Source organism: Mus caroli, chromosome 6, assembly GCF_900094665.2.
Source record: "Mus caroli chromosome 6, CAROLI_EIJ_v1.1, whole genome shotgun sequence".
Lineage (NCBI taxonomy): Eukaryota > Metazoa > Chordata > Mammalia > Rodentia > Muridae > Mus > Mus caroli.
This window is the reverse complement of record NC_034575.1, coordinates 19,079,058-19,096,640: the sequence shown is the minus strand read 5'-3', so window position 1 is coordinate 19,096,640 and position 17,583 is coordinate 19,079,058.

Sequence of the window (17,583 nt, the reverse complement as noted above, 5' to 3'; positions counted from 1 at the left end):
CGCCAGGTTAGCTGGCAGGTCTGGGTTTTCATACAGTGTTCTTGACTCCTCTGACTTGCAGGCTTCTAACCCCAACTCTTGAGCAAGTCTCCCTAGGCTCCTTCTCATAATGGGTGTGGGTCTCTGTCCATTTGCTGCTAGATGAAGTCTTTCAGGAGACATCTCTTGTGACCAGCTCGAGGCCTGGGACAGGAGAGGATAAGGGAAGTCTATGGGGATGAACCTAGCTGAGATTCCTACCAGAGGGGTAGAGACTGAGTGACCACATTCTCTAGCAAGACAGGACTTCCAAGGAAGGAAAAGGGATATCAGTCCACCCACAAAACCATCAATCAAAATTTGCCTTGACTACATGATGTTCATGGATAAAAATGGAGCAGAGGCTGAGGGAACAGCCATCCAATGACTGGCTCAACTTGAGACCCATCCCATGTGAGAGAGCAAACCCCTCACACTATCAATGATGCTTTGCTGCAAGAAGATCATTTAAAATTATATATATATATATATATATATAAATATATATATATATATATATATGTGTGTGTGTGTGTGTGTGTGTGTGTGTGTGTGTGAATTATTTTCATGTATCTGAAAAAAATTAAGACTATAATTCTTCTTAAGTTATCCAGTAATAAACAGATTGCTTATGGGAGGAAAATTTAAAATTAAGCTGTTGGCTATTTACCTATTCATTATATATCTTGTTTCCTTTCAGTTTTGTGCTATCATTATTTTCAACCTTAAACTTAAAAACAAAACCAAAAAAAAACCCTAAAATTTAAATTATGCATGTTCATTTTGGAAAATTCTGAAAATTTTACAAACTTTAAAAATTAAAACAAAAAATTAATTATGCTGCTATTATCCAGAGTTACACTGATATAAAATTTTCATTTGCTTCTCTTTGTTCTCTCCATGTTGCCCAGATCATAAGCAACATTGTTTCTATGTAAATGATTCAGAGGCAGGAAGAGAAGGTCATTGGGAACATACAGCTCTACATGGTATATAGGAGCTGGGGTGGGAACATACAGCTCTACATGGTATAGAGGAACGGGATGGTGTTGACAGGAGAGAGGAAAGGAAGCTCTAGGGGAAAACCTCAGGAAAAGCTCAAATTTTGTATATTACTTTTACTTACTAACTACAACTACTGAATATTTCTAACACATAAATCATGGATCAGTGACTAAACAGACAGAAATGCTCTTTACCCTGATTTGATTATTACATATTGTATAAGTGTATTAAATTATCATAATGTACACCACAGAGTTATAAAAATAGTATTTTGACAATATGTGCTAGTTCATCTATGGTAAAAATTAATAGTTATTATTATATAACATACAATGTAATAAATATAACCTTCTTACAATTCTGGTTTATTGTGAGGCTCACAGAGGGCAGAGTAAAAATGAACTGAAGAAGAAAATAGTTGTGAGACAGGTTGGTGCTGATTACATTAGCCTCACGCAAACATCAGGAATGTGGAGGAGTGATTAGAACTGACTTTTTAAAAAGTTGGGTTTCCCAGAACTTTCTAGACGTTCTACCTACTCTCAGGCTCCCAGTACTCAATGCAGGTGACCTTAGCCAAACTGCTTAGCAGAGGAGAGATGGAACCTGAAGAAACAGCTCCAGCAGTTAGACAGGATCCCCAGTGAAGGGATGGGGAAACCAACTTACCTTCAAATTTTTATTTGAAATTGTTCCTGTCTAAAAGAAATTCAGAAACAAAAATGGAGCAGAGACTGAAGGAAAGGCCCACCAATGACTGGCCAAATGGGGATTCATCCTATGAGCAGGCACCAAACCCTGACACTGTTACTGATGTCATGTTGTGATTACAGACAGGAGCTTATTGTGGCTATCCTCTGAGAGGCTCAACCACCAGTTGACTAAGACACAAGCAGATACCTACATCCAACCGTTGGACTGAGGTCAGGATGTCTATGGAAGAGTTTGAGTAAGGATTCAAGGAACTGAAGAGGATGGCACCCCATTGGAAGACAAACACTGTCAACTAACCTGGACTCCTGGGAGCTCCCAGAGGCTAAGCAACCAACCAAAGAGCATATATGGGCTGGTCCAAGGCCTTTAGCACATGTGTAGCAGAGGATTGTTTTGTCTGCCCTCAGTGGGAGAAGATGCACCTAATTTGCTAAAGACTTGGTGTATCATAGAAGGGGGGTAGTGGGGGGAGAGCACCTTTACAGGGGGAAGAGGAGGGGGGGCAGGGGTACCAGGAGGGTTGGCAACATTTAGGATGTAAATAAATAAAATAATTTTTAAAAATAGAAGAATAAATAATGAATGAAAGAGGAAAAAAGTTAGGTTTCCATAGTTGTTACTCTTCAAAACTGGCTTTCTATGAAAGTGAAACATGGGTAGTCTTGTGGAGTTTTCCTTGTTTAATATGTGTATGTGAGTGGACAGTAAACACAGGTGTTTCTTCCTTGGGAAACAGCCTTATAGCTTAACTTTAAAGACAGTATCATGGAATATGAATGACTTCACATTTCTCAGAGTTAAAAATAACTTTATAAGACAATCAGGCTAACCCCTAGCTTGACAGATGTTGGCCATCAGACAATTCTACTTTCTTAGAGAAAGCCAGGGTGGAACCCCTGCTCAGTAAGACCCAAGGGTATTGGTGTGGTATTTGAGCAGAGCAGCATTCAAAATGCCCTTCTCCTGCTACAGCTAAGAAGCTGCGAGCCTCCCCTAGTCAAACTCTGAGCCAAATAGATATTGTCACATCTGCACATCTGAACCAAATAGATATTGTCACATCTGCACATCTGCTCGCTCAGAATCGGAAGAGTGGCAGGCCCACAGCAGGCTGGAGCAGGCCATGGACTCATCTCTTCAGTAGGTTTTCCTTCGCCTTGTCCAGCACATGGTCACAATACCCAACTTCCTGTTAAACCCAACCTCAACATACCACCTGGAATCCCTGTGCATGTTGTCCAGCCTGGCCTATTAGTACCTTGGGCTTCTCTGAGTAAGTAATAGAGGGCCAATGAGAAATTGTTGGACTGTTCTAACTTTTTGGCTGTCTTTTAGGTTACTGAAAATGAATGTACTTTTCAAATGCTAAAAGGATAAACAAGACCCTTCTTTTACCTTCATCATTTTTGTGCTGCATACTTTAAAAGAAAAAAAAAAAACAAACCTTAATTACTCTAATTATATTTTAATAAGATAACTCACATAAAAATTTTAGTTATAACTCACTGCTTCCTTTTAGTTGATTTAGAAAATAACTGAAGATGAGTGTTCTGCTGACAAATTACAGTATTCCCCATTAACACTGTACCAGTGCCTCTTGGCCTAATGTTTCAGCTTATAGCCTTTTATGTTGTTATGTGGGGGAAAGGCACACACATTTTTATGTTTTGAAATTTTTATTTCATGACAAATACAAAGTTTTAGAGTTTGGGGTGCTTTGCATTTAGCCCAAGTAATATTATGACCACTTTCTGGGCTATTAAAATTCTGGTAATTCTTTATGATTGCTATGGTAACAGATGGAACTAGCCTTGTAAGCTGTCCTACACCTATTATAATCAACCAGGTTTAAGGATAAAGGCTACAATGTCCCACTGTGTGGATTAAGAAATTTGACTTTATCGGTTGAAGAGATAAGTCAGTCAGTAAAGAACTTGCCCTAAAGATCAAGCAGATCTATGTTCAAATCTCTCACACTCCTGTAGACTCAAGATTGGGAAGACAGAAGCAGGCGGAACCTTGCATCTTGTTGGCTTGAACAGCTGTGTGTAAATGGTATTTTTAAATGTTATTTAATAACTCTATTAGTTATTAATATGATCTGACAAGTCCCCTTATAATTGAGGCAGAGTCTTATGGATTTTTAAGCCACCTTTAGCATAATTACTGGGAGAATTACCAACAATCTATTTTTATATATGGTAGACTGTTAATTCCCTAGTTGCACTCCCCAAGTACTTGCTGTCTGAGTGTTGCCAGGTTATTTCTGATCCATTAGTCTGTCCTCAGGGGGCATTTCACTCAGCACATGCTGCTGGTTCATCATATCTATTCTTCTCCTATTCTCTTTGTCTTCTTTCATCTTCTCCTTTCTTCTTTCTCTCTCTTCTTCCTCCCCTTTCTCTTTTTGTGTTCCCTACTTTCAACCCCCCCACCCAGCCCTGTTACTGAATCTCTCCTACCTCTATTCTCCCCAGTAATTTACTGTAGCCAGTTTTATTTAACCAAAATTGGGGATCTAGATTTCCATAGCACACTTGGTGTAAGTAAAGATATGCTCTTGGGGCAGAGGGCTACCAGATCTTGGGGTTCAATATTTAGCATTTGGATACACAGCAGCATCAGACCAAATCCCAATATCTGTGGGTTCAACAAGAGCACTTATCTCAAAAATTGAGTTGAAAACAGATTGAAGAAGATACCCAATGATACCCAATGTTGTGCTTTGGAGTGGGGTGGGGGAGGGGGGACGCAGTGCTCTATTGCTGGAAGAAGAAACAACTACTCTGGGCCAGTAAACAGAGAACAGCAGCAGACTTGTCTTGATTCCTCAGAAACCAGTGTTTAGGATAGTTGTGGATTCCAGTTGAAAACCACACTTCCTTGAGTTCTTTTTTTTTTTTTTTTCTAGAATAAGCTTGAGAAAGCAACCTTGTCAGTATGAAAATAAAAGAGCTGCTTACCAGCCATCCGCCTTCACTGTCTGAGAGCTAGAGTGGCCAGGCATGCCTGTCCAGGGGAAAACTGTAGGACTAGTTTCTAGTAGAAGAAACATCATCCAGTCCTGGAGAAACATGAGGTTGTCCTTTCCTCTGAAAGAGGGGAAATCCCAAATGCAAGCTACATAGTAATTGTCTTAGTGATAAAACACCATGGCCAAAAGTAGCTCGAGGAAGACAGAGTTTATTGCATCATATATTTTTGAGTAGCGTTTGATCAGTGAAGGGAAGTCTGAGCAGGAGATCAGGCAAAGAAGGAACCTGGAGGCAGGAACTAATCGAGAGACCATGGAGAAGTATGGTTTACTGTATACCCCTTGAGGCTTGTTCAGCTTGCTTCCTTATACTACGCAGGACCACACTGTGGGATGGACCCCAGCCATATCAATCATCCATCAACCAAGAAAACATCAAAGGCTTGCTTACATATCAATATTATAGGAACATTTTCTCATTTGTAGCTCTCTCTTCCTAAATTAATCAATTGTGTCATGTTGACATAAAAACTAGCAAAGATGGGTTGGAGAGGCACAGCAGTTAAGAGCACTGTCTGCTCTTCCAGAGGTCCTTAGTTCAATTTCCAGCCACCATATGGTGGCTCACAACCATATGTAATGAGACCCGATGGCCTCTTCTGGTGTGTCTGAAGAGAGCGACAGTGTATCATATACATAGAATAAATAAATAGACAATAATGTTACAAACTAGTGACTTTCCAGAAATAATCTTACTCATTATTCATTGTAAACAAAACCATAAAATACCATATATTCCTATATTTGATAGTTTGGTCACTATATAGAGTCAGAAAATAATTCCATTATGGCTTTCATCTCTACTACCAATGTGTCTCCAGAAAGATTAAATAAATTTATAATCACATAAGGAGTACAAGAAAATACCACTTTACTAATCTTTCCCCAATTAAAAAATCATATTTTCAGTGTAGTCCCTATTTTGACAAAGGAAATATAGTATCTTACCAATATTTAATTAATATTTCTTTCATTATTGATGTGAAACACATATATTGTTTTAAAAACTATTTGTTGCATAAAGGAAATTGTGTGTTTATGACCTTGTTTTACTTGCCATTTGTAGGATGGCATATTGCTGATTCTGAAGAGTTCTGTATGAGTCACATTTCTTGTTGTTGGAACAAAATACCTGGCCAAAGCAACTTCAGGAAGGATTTTCTTTGGCTTCCAGTTTCAGGGCACGGAACATCACAGCAGGGAAGCCATTCTGGTAGAAGTTTGAGGCAGCTAGGCATCCATCTGTCCTCCAGAAGCTGAGAGCAGTAAGTACCACATTCTCAGCTCCCCCTCTACTTTGTATCCTGTCCAGGATAGATTGTGCCATCCATTTAGGGTAAAAATCTCCTACCTCAATTAGTCTACCTAGAAACTCACTGACAGACATACCCAGAAGTTAGTTTCCATGTTGATTCTAAATCTCATGACGTTGACAATCAAGATTAATAAGCACAACCCTATGCTTGTCAACCTGACACTCAAACGCTCACTTTTAAACCTTTACCTTTTCCTTGTTCACATAGACTTAAAGCTACGTCATAATGCAAAATGTATTCATTACTATAAAAAAATACTTTAAAAGGTCATTAAAACTGTTTAAAAGTTGCAAGTCCAAGCTTCATCTAAGATCTAAGACATTCTCTTGACTAGGAGTTCCTGAAAGACAAAAACAAATTCCAAATTTCCAATGTACAGTAGCACAGAATAAACATTCCCATCCCAAAAGAGAGATGGGGCATAGCAAAGAAAGCTCTACCCAAACAAGACTGAAACTCAACAGAGCAGGCATCAAATTCTTCAGTTCTTTGTCATATGGACTCCAAAGGGCTTGGGAGGTTGCCTGCTTGAGGTCTACTGACAGGAGCAGATGCAGTCTTTCTCTGGTCCTGGGCCCACTCTATACATGCAGCTTTCTTCAGTAGGCATCCCACGATCCTGTATCCCATGGTTCTGGCACATTCAATATTCTGGGGTCTCTACTGAAACTCAGGCTTCACCTTCATAACTTCATACAATGACCTAGCAGGGCCTCCATGTAATAGATCTGAATCTACCTTACATTGTCTGGATTTAGCATCTCTCTGGAGCTATGGCACAAGATTCTGTGAACTCCTTGTCTGAGTTACTTTTGTATTGCTGTGACAAAGCACCATAACTAAGGCAAGTTATAAAATCAAAGAGTGCTTAATTTGGGGTTCATAGTTCTAGGGGTTATTTTCCATGACCACCACGGCAGGGCTTGTGACAGAAGGCAGGCTGGCAAGGCACTGGAACATTGCTGGAAGCTTATGTTTTTCAGCCAGTAGAAGCCAGAGAGACCTAATTGGGAATGGCTTTGACTTTTGAAACTTCAAAATCCAAGTGATACATCGCCTCCAACAAGGCCACAGCTCCTTTTCCTTCCTGTCTTAGTTAGGGTTTCTATTGTTGTGAAGAGACACCATGACCACAGTAACTCTTATACGGGAAAGACTTTAACTGAGGCTGGCTTACAGTTCAGAGCACATTGTCATCACAGCAGGAAGCATGGTAACACCCGGGTAGACATGGTGCTGGAGAGGGAGCTGAGAGTTCTACATTTAGATCAGAAGGTGGTAGAGAGAATGACACTGGATCAGGTTTGAGCTTCTGAAAAACTCAAAGCCTACCCCCTGTGATACACTCCAAGGCCACACCTTCTCCAACAAGGCCACACCTCTAATAATGCCACTCCTTATGATTCTAGTGAGGACATCACTACACCTCCTAAACAGTTCCACCAACTGGGAATAGAGCATTCTAATAAGTGAGCCCTTGGGACCATTCGCATCCAACGCTCCCCACCTCCCCCAACCCCTGTAGCTCATTGTTCTTGACTACAAAACTAGTACTTCATGGATAATTCTTCCAAGGTCTGCTGCCAGCTCTTTATGGTGCCTGGGCACCTTTAATCATGATTGTGTGGCCTTTACAAGCTCTATGGACTGAATCTGCAAAATTAACTTTTAGCCAGCTGTTCTTAATCAGTGAATGGCTGTCCTTGTGCTCTCGTATTGGACTTGATCCTCACAAATGAGTTTGTGTTTTTACAAGTCTGAGCCTTTGCTGGGTTCAGTCTTACCCCCAGGCACCTTTCCTATTGCTTCTCTTTAATCATTAACTTTTTCCCTCTATACTAATCTTAAGTACAGGTTTAAACGTGTTCTTGCTCTTTAACGAGCTGTACATTTTTATATCCTTCCCCATTTGCTCTTGTACACTGTTAACCGGGAAAGTACAGCAGTCTGAACACGATTGTGCCTTGAAATTTTCTCCACCAAACATTCATTATTTCCAAATTCAGCCTCATTCAAGTTCTCAAGACACAGGCAGAATGCAGCCCGATTCTTTGACAGAACATGACCTAAGAGGCCCCTAGTTCAGTTTCCAATAAACCTTTGCTCTTCTCAGAAAAACACCATGAGCTCAGCTTCCAATGTTTGTGATTGCTCTCAGCCTTATGTTCTTCAAACACTCAGCAGAGCAGTACATTAAGCTCTGCTTAAATATTGTAATATTTCTTATCCCAGAATTCCAAACTCTTCTACTTTTCTACCAAAATCTAGTTCCCAAAGTCAAAGAATCACATGGTCAGATTTGTCATAGTAACAGCCCTGCTTCTCAGTACCAATTTTTTTTTGTATTAATTGTTTTTCCCATTACTGGGATGAAATAACTGACAAAAAAAAGCTTAAAAAAAGCTTAAGGTAAGAAGGTTTGTTTTGGGTCACAGTTCTCGGGTCCAGCTTAAGATGGCTAGTCACCTTGTGTCTCAGGACAAGAAAGCCGGTCAGGAAGCCACTCAGAAGCCTTCTCCTGTCTATTCAGTCTCAACAAATAAAAGAAGCATTAGGGAAGTTCTTGCTTTCTCTATTAATCTAATCTTGACACTCTTTCCAGACATTGCCAGTGGTTATTTCTAAGGCGATATTAAATCCCAGCAGCTGTCTAAATATGATGTACTTTTCCCTGTCTTTAGCCCATCCTCCAGTCATCCTACATTCACCAGGTATATGCAGTCACAAATGCAAACCTACTACACATACTCTCACTATCTAGACACTACAAGGTTGAAACTTAACCTTTGCCTACTTTCTAATCTAACATTTGCACAGAGAAAGGTTTGACTTATCGTAATAGAAACAACGAAGGAACAGAAAATGGTGGGAAAGTGTTGGGAATAGTAAGAAAGGAACGCCTAGGAAAGGGAAGCCACATATAAATCTTGATCTTTACGCGCTTGGAAGACTGATGACAAGGTTCTGTTGGTGTAAAATGTGAGAACTAGGGAAGCTTTCTGAATCTTCTAAGTTTTAGTTACTGTACAAAGTAAACAGCCAGTTCCATAGATTAGGATACCTGTTATAAGAACTCAGATAATTGTTGATGAATCTAGCATTAGAACTTATATCTGTATATTTCATTAAGATACTATTCTCCTATGCATGTAGCTTTAACAGTTTACCAACCCTACTGCATGTAACAAAAGACCAATGTCTTCAGAATTTCTATTCCATGATTACCATCCCTATAATATGAAAACCAAGAAATATTTAGCTTGCACTAGATATAGAGCTATGTTAGCCTTATGCTAAATGATCTGTTAGTGGTTGAAGTATCTGAAGAGAAGTAAATGAACTAGTTAGCAGTAATGATTGTCATAGAGCTCTGGAAGATAAATACAAAAACAGTTCTAGTGACCCAATTTCTATTCCCAAACAACAGTAGCCATGCCTTTCTTACTGCAGCATCCCAGTATAATGCAGACTTCTGTGAGAGCTAAAATGCCTCTAATCTCTAAGTTTGACTTGTCCAAGGACAGATAACTTCCTGAAATCCTGGAATGTTTATGGAAGGCAAGCCATCTCTTGAGTTTTCACTTTTGTAAACAAGGTTGGTTGTCCCAACTACACAGAATGTGCTTGGTCACAGGTAGGAGGGGATATACAGAAAGGAAGTATGTCAGGATGTATGTACCTCCAATTAGGCAAATGAGGGAATTTATAGCCTTATGGAGTTTACCTTTATAAGCACCCAACTATCATGTATAGGTGTGGCCACTGTCCATTGTCCTGACTAGTATTTAATAAAACTTGCTTCAAATTTGGCTCAAAAATTATGTCAGTAGTCTTATTCTCAACCAGTGGGATTAATTCTTCCTCAGTGTTGTTTCTGAGTCCTTACTTAGTCAAATGGATAAGGTAGGTAGCCATTGAGGACATTTATGTTTTAAATTAGCATATGAAAAGGCAGAACCTTTTGTGAGGCTACTTCCTCCACTGATCTTATTCTCTCATGTTGTCTTTTACTTTGCCTGCTAACTAAAGAATGAAATCTAAATTCTACCATTGACCCTTCGAGGAAATCTGACATTCTAAACTTCCCACAGCATCTCATCTAACTGTTTCCTCTCTTTAAGAATTAACAAGCAGGGCCTGTCAATCACCTAGACAGGTGCTTATCTCTCATCCTCCCATCCCCCACGGCCACAGGAAATCTTATTTGCCTAAAGACTTGCTAAGGAGAAGGGAGAACTAATTATCCCCTTAATGAGATAATGCGCGTATTTTTCCCAGAAGTCCTTCCCTTGGGGCGGACGCTTTCAGTGCTTCTATGAGGCAGCATTGTAGAGCCAGGGTGAACTCAGGAAAGCAACCTCTCCTTTTTCTTTTCTCCTTTTCCTTCGGACACTGAACAAAAGTCTGAGCATGCTTTCCCAGACATTCTGATCCTTTCTACGCTCATTCTCCGAAGCCTTGCTCCTTCATCAAGCCAAATGCTCTCGTCATTTGGGAGCTTGTTGACATCCACTGCAAAAGGCATGCCTTTCTTCTTCCTCTTCTCTGCCTATCTCCTGATTTTTCATTTTGCCCATGACTGAAAATGAGAACATGACTACTTCTAAGAATGGATGAGGAGAAGGCTTTTATTGTAAATTTGAGGGATAGCACAGCCAGAAGCAGCTGGAAGGTTCCAGATAGAACTGGGCTATGAGAGGAAAGGGCTGGGGGGGGGGGGGGGGGGGGGGGGGGGGGGGGATGGGAGAGGAGTGAAGGGTGCAGGTATCTCAGTTACCCATTTGTCCGAGGTTTCTTTGAGACATAGCAGCCTACCCTATTTATTTCCTACTGATAAACTGTCTTCGGGCTTTCTTCTGTGCAAATTCTTAAATTCGTTTATGGAAGAGATTAAGGATCCAAAATGTCTAACCCTATGTTTCCTTAGTAACACAATGATAGAATTTATTTTTTTCTGTGCATGTGTACTTATGTTTCATTTCTGTTTGGTATGATAAATATCCTAAGTGGGAAAAATAGGCAGGAAAAGGTTTACTTATTTCTGATTACAGCCCATCATAGTAGGAAAGGAAAGGTAAGAGCTTAAAGCAGCTGATCATGTCACACCAAATATGAAGGACAGAGAGAAATCAATGCATATGTGCTCATTTGTAGTCAGTCTCCTTTCTACACTTACAGAGTCCTGGACCCAACCCAGGGAATCATGCTACCCACAAAGGGTGGCCTCCTCACTTTAGTTAATGTAATCAAGAAAATGTGCCCAGGATATATGTGGGCCAACTTGATCTACATAGTCCCTCACTGAAACTTTCTTACTAGGCGATACTACATTGTATCTAAGTTGGCAATGAAAACAAGCTATATCCAGTGTCTAGCATCAACTCGGAAAAATAGCAGTTACTATTCAACGTGGAACAGTGTATACATACAAGGCACTTGTATGTGGCCATTTCAAATGCCATGATATAACTAACCCACACACTTGGTTTCTTTGAATCAGGAACTGTTGTGGTTTGGATCCGAATGGCCCCCATAGACTCATGTGTTTGAATGCCTGGCCTACAGGGAATGGCACTATTAGGAGGTGTAGCCTTGGTGGAGTAGGTGTGGCCTTGTAGGGGCAGGTTTTAAGGTCTCCTAGGCTACAGTGACAAACTCTCCTTCTGCTGCCAGAGGATCAAGATGTAGCATTCTCATCTCCTCCAGCACCATGTCTGCCTGGATGCTACCATATGTCCCAATATGATAATAATAGACTAAACCTCTGAAACTGTAAGCCAGCCCCAGTTAAATTCTTTCCTTTATAGGAGTTGTCATGGTCATGGTGTCTCTTAATAGCAATGAAACCCCACTAATACAGGTACACTTTGCTTTAAGTAGCAGGGCCAGAATAATGTCATCAAGCAGCACACTGTGATTGACTTAGTGAATCTATAATAGAGGGGATTCATACCATAGCACCACAGTGTCCAGAAGAGTCATTGTAATGACAAGTATCACATATTTGAGGTTGAAAAAAATATACACTGTAAATGAATATCCTTATGCATATGTGCAAAAAGCTTAAGATAGAATGTTCTGATTCAAACTACATACCCAAAGTCACTGTTTTCCTCTTGAAGTCACATTATAATTATATGGAGAATAAAGCATAAAAGCAAGGTAAAAACAAAACCAACATCTGGGAAGCTGGGAGGCAGCATGCTGATGCAGCCTTCCAGATAGCTGCATCCTCAGTTAGCAGGATACAAAGCCAGGCAGCCCACCACAAAGACATGAGACTTTGATGGAGCATGCTGAAGTGCTGGGATCCAGTCCTGCCTGCAGTCTGTGCATCTACACCATGCCTGAATGAGGGACTCTGGTGTGACTGAGATAAATAATCTTGGGAAAACTGCCTTTCATCAAGACCCACTGTAAAGAGCCTCATCAGCTGAGTTCATAGCCGTTAGGCAAGAAAAAATAGTGGTGCTTTCTGGGACATTTTGGCCATCAGACAAATGGCTCAGCCAGATCTTCCTGCAGTGAATCTCAAATTTCAAAGGCTCCATATTACACACAGACTTTCCAGTCTACCTCCTACCTAGCCCTATATCCTAGACTACCACCTAGAAGTATTTTCAGACATTTGACCAATCTCCAGGTGTTTGAGCAAAGCTCTAATGGGAGATGAAAAGAAGGAGGTCACAGGAAATATCAACAGGAAATATCAGAAAACAAAACATTAAAAAGATCTTTGTGGTGGACAATCTCCTAATAAATGAGAGTTCTTGGTTATAACCCTTTCCATGGTCCATGGAACTATGCAAACTGATTAATGGACCAGCTGTGGTGTCAAAACATGTGTATCACTCTGGTGCCCTCAAGTCTTGTCCTCTTAGAGCCCAGAAGCTGCCCAGGAAACTTATGGATTCATGAGAAATAAGAAACTAAATTTTGATTTTAAAAATCACGTAGTTTGACAAATGTTTGTTTTAAGATTACATAAAAGTCATAGTATTCTCAATTTTTAAAACTATAACTTAGTAACTGCCACTTCTCAACAGATGATGCCTAAAACGGAAAAAGTTTGAAAAGGCAAAACAATCATATTACTTATAGCCAAGTGAGCTGATATCAAAAGAACCCATTAAATCTGGAAAGAATAATTTTGTTCTAACGTACTTCGCAGGACTATTGTTATCTTAAAACCTTATACATGTATAAGTTGCATAAAAACTAAAACTATACTTTGAGGTATAAAAGCCAAAGGAAAAAGCTTAAGAAGAAAATGTATTCACCTGTTCATAATGGTATTGTTCTCTGAATGCTAGGTTGCAAATGATTTTCATTTTTCCTGTTGGGCATTTCTACATTTCCCATGGGTTTGATGATGGACACATAGCATTCACATAATCTGAAGTAGTCGAGGGAGTAAGGGAGACCTTGGGGAAATAGAAGAAAAAAAAGTAAAAACGGAAAGAAAGATTTCCTGAGCAAGTCTAATTCTCAGGCTCCCCCAGGCCTACATTCTTTTCCATCATCCTCTGTTGTCTAACTATGTTCACATCTCTCCTTGGTTATAGCTGATGGGACTACACATTCTGCTCTGCTATGACTGTGGTATTCCTTTCATGTCCTTGCTTCTTCTCTATACAGTTCAGCCTGCTTTGATTTCTAGCAATCTTCTGTATAGCTCTATAACCTCTGCCTCTCCCTGACTCCTAAGGCCACCAGGCTCTGCCTACCAGATCTGTTCTCCTTCTCAACCAAAGACATATAAAGCTCAGATTCTCAATGATCAGGATTTGAAAAATAAGATCTTAATATATTATGTAGAATTAAGAATCCCCTCTTTTCCAGCTGTTTACCTTTCTGTTTATGTTCATGTTATCCAAAAGAATGAAAGAAATTTCACTGTCCATGGTTAAGGGAAGGTGTCACAAAGAACGCCATCATCGAGTTCCCTATAATGCCACAGGCTTTCCTTGTTGTGGGCTTCAGGTGGGTCTAGCTAGGACTCTTAATCTCCAGGAGCCTAAGAACTGACACAGCCAGTCATTTAAGGAGATAAAACTTGTGAGATGCATAAAATATTGGGAGACCAATAGTTCTTTCAGTTTCCAAAGAGAGGACAATTTCACAAATAAAGCCTTGTGGAAGCAAAAGCAGAGAAGGCAAGGAGGAAAGGTCAGGTAAAGATTTGCTTTTTGCAGAAACATAAATATTTTATATGAGAAAGCTGAGATGAGTTTCGGATGTTTAGGTTTTATTCTCCAGCTAGAATTTGCTTTTTCAAAGTGTAACAGGGGTATTATTAATGCAACAGCATCTGCTAATACCACACATCCTTCAGCGGTCACGGTTTACTTCTTTAGACACAACAGTGACACACACAGTTCACCATTAATATTTCAGCCATATGCTTTATAAATCACTTCCCATATTTGTATTCTTGGTGGAACAAAAGAATCCTTAGTTGTCTGTCGCCATCTACATGGGGGAAGGGCTCAGTGGGCAGAGGAGTGAAAAAAACGATTATAAGCTGAGGTCAAGGTCATGAGTAAAGAATGCATTCCCATCTGAAAGTCTCTATTTCGATCAATTGCTTGGTTAAACAACTCTAAGAGCATGAGGGGGTTCTTGTAGTTACCTGGATCACAGCTTGTATTTATAGACAGTACAAGGTCTTGATGTTTAAACACTAGAAATAATTCACTCTCTCCCTCAGGAAATAACACCCACTTCTTTTGTGCTGAGGGATTATGAAAGGGTCTTCAGTGTTAAAAAAAAACAATCACCACAGGAAAGGGAGGAGGGAAGGAAGGGGAAGACAGAAAAGCTATTAATTTAGACTGGATAAACACACTCTGAGCCACAAGGATTTTTTTTTTTTTAATAGCAACAAATTAAGGTAATACTTTTGGATTCCTCAGAGTGCGGAAATACAATGATTAGATATTCAATTAAACTGTACCCCCCCAAAAAAATGTTAAGTTCTATTTGGTATTTGTTAGAAGTGTGTGTGTGTGTGTGTGTGTGTGTGTGTGTGTGTGTGTGTGTGTGTGTGAGAGAGATTAAGGTAGAAAGAAAATCGCTAGACTGAAAACAGTGTAACTGACATTGCATCATCTTTGAGCTTACACAGGAGGGGCTGGAATAGCGTGCAAGCTGCCCAACATTGACATCGTGGAAGGCAGATCTGGGTTTGGGAGAAGGTGGTCATATTTTGGGACTACTTGAGAATAGGAGTGTTCTCTCTTTAATAATATTCCTAATTTATATTGTATATTGGCAGTGTGTCCTCCCAGTTTTATGAAATAATGATGCTGTGCAGCACTGCAGAGAACAAAAAATAAAAATAAATGGGAAGGAGATGGGAGCGTGAAGTGAGAGATGGGCAGGAGGAAGTCAAAGAAATAAAAAAGCAAATGTAATGATGATGATGACAATGGCAAATGAGAAGCCACAAAGAGCAGTGGTGAGGCCAGGAGGTTGATCACAGGGATAAGGCCAGGAGATTGATTATGGCACACATTCTCCTCCCTGCACAGTTCATCAGTTTCTTGGATCTCACCCACTACTCAACCAGTGTCTTCTTGAAATTCCCATCTACAATGCCACTATATGTAGTCTTTCTACTCTGTATGACTTCCCCTTCCTTTCTTTCTTCCCCTTTAGTTTCCATATCTCCTTCCCTAATATGAAATACACAGCACAGAACAATGGGAGGCATGGTTCTTACAAGAGATAGGGAGACTTGGCAGAAATGTCTCAAATCATTCTACTCTTCTGTGCTGGTTTGGATAGGCATGACCTCCACACTTCTGGGTTTGAATGCTTGGTCCATATAGTGTGGCACTATTAGGAGGTGTGGCCTTGTGGGAGGAAGTACATCACTGGGCAGCATCTTTGAGGTCTCCCAAGCTCAAACTACCATCAATGAGACACACGGCTTCCTTCTCCTGCTGCCTGTGGATCAAGACTCTAGGCTCCTCCAGCACCATGTCTGCCTGCCTGAATACTGAAAATGGACTCAACCTCTGAACCTTTAAGCCAACCCCAATTAAATGATTTCTTTTATAAGAGTTTCCATGGACATGGTATCTCTTCACAACAATGAAACCCTAACTAAGACATCTTCTTTTCCTCTCTAAAAACAGGGTCAAAGAGGAGGAAGAAAATGAGAGGAGTTGAAAAATGAGAGAAAAAAGTAGGAAAAAGAGAAAGGTTGGAAAGATATGAAGAAGACAAGAGAAGGGTCACTGTGGGCATTCAGGCCTGAGACTGAGGCACATGGGAGTGACCATCAAGAGAGACTGGTCACACTCTTTCAGCATAGGAAGAAGGGGTTAGTATTACCTGTGAATATAAAATAAATTGGAAGAGTATAAATTGCACTGTTGAAAAATATGATCTATGATTTTATTTTAAAATCAAAATTATGAGCATGTTTTAAACATTCATTTACTATGTGTTTGTGTGTGGGCATGCACAAGCACATACACATGTTTACATGCCCACAACCCTTGTGTGGGCAACTTGCCAGTTCTACTCCTCCTCCATCTGGGTCCCAAGAATGAAACTCAGGTTGTCAGTCTTAGCAGTAGGTTCCTTTACCTGCTGAGCCATCTCTTCAGTCCTCACAGTATACGAATATTTTATAAAGATTTCTTTTCCAATGTTAGTAAATGACACACCAATAAGATGCTATAACCACAGTAAGTACATTGCTCTATAAAATGTTTTAATAGTTAAAGTTACATGACATATATACTTTCCTAAATCCTTCCCACTTACAACTTTTAATAATTTAGTTTAATATATGGCCACTAGTTCAGATAAATGGCTTCAGAACAGTTACTTAAATAATGAAAAACTCATTAATTATGAAGTCAGGAATTAGGCAGGCTGGAAGGGAAACGTGTGAGGTTATTTCTTTTTCATGTGTTCTTGTGTTGGATGTTAAAATCCTCTAAGTTTAAGCAAATATAAAATTTGCAACTTTGGAATATAAAAAACATGGAAGTCTAAAAACATAAACATTTATTTCAACCAAGGAGAATGCTATACCACCAGGCTTTACAGTTTTGAACAGAAAAATGTATGATTTTGCCTCATACGTTGTGATTATTATATATTTAATCACCTTGTTTTGTGACATTTTTAAAGAATAAAGTTTTAGAAAACCAGAAATATGTTTGGGTTAAGTCTTTTGTTAAATAAAATATGTTAAATAAAATACATACAGGCTATCCATTAACTTCATCTCAGTTATGGGAAGGCAAACTAATCCAATGTTTGAAAATAGTATACTTAAATAGGTTTAAAATATAATCATTGAGTCAAATGGCTGAACTTCATTCACGATCAGGTGCTTGTAACTAACGTAGATCAAATACAACCAATGAAAAACAGCAAAAACAACAACTAGTGCTGGACGTGGTGGCGCACGCCTTTAATCCCAGCACTCGGGAGGCAGAGGCAGGCAGATTTCTGAGTTTGAGGCCAGCCTGG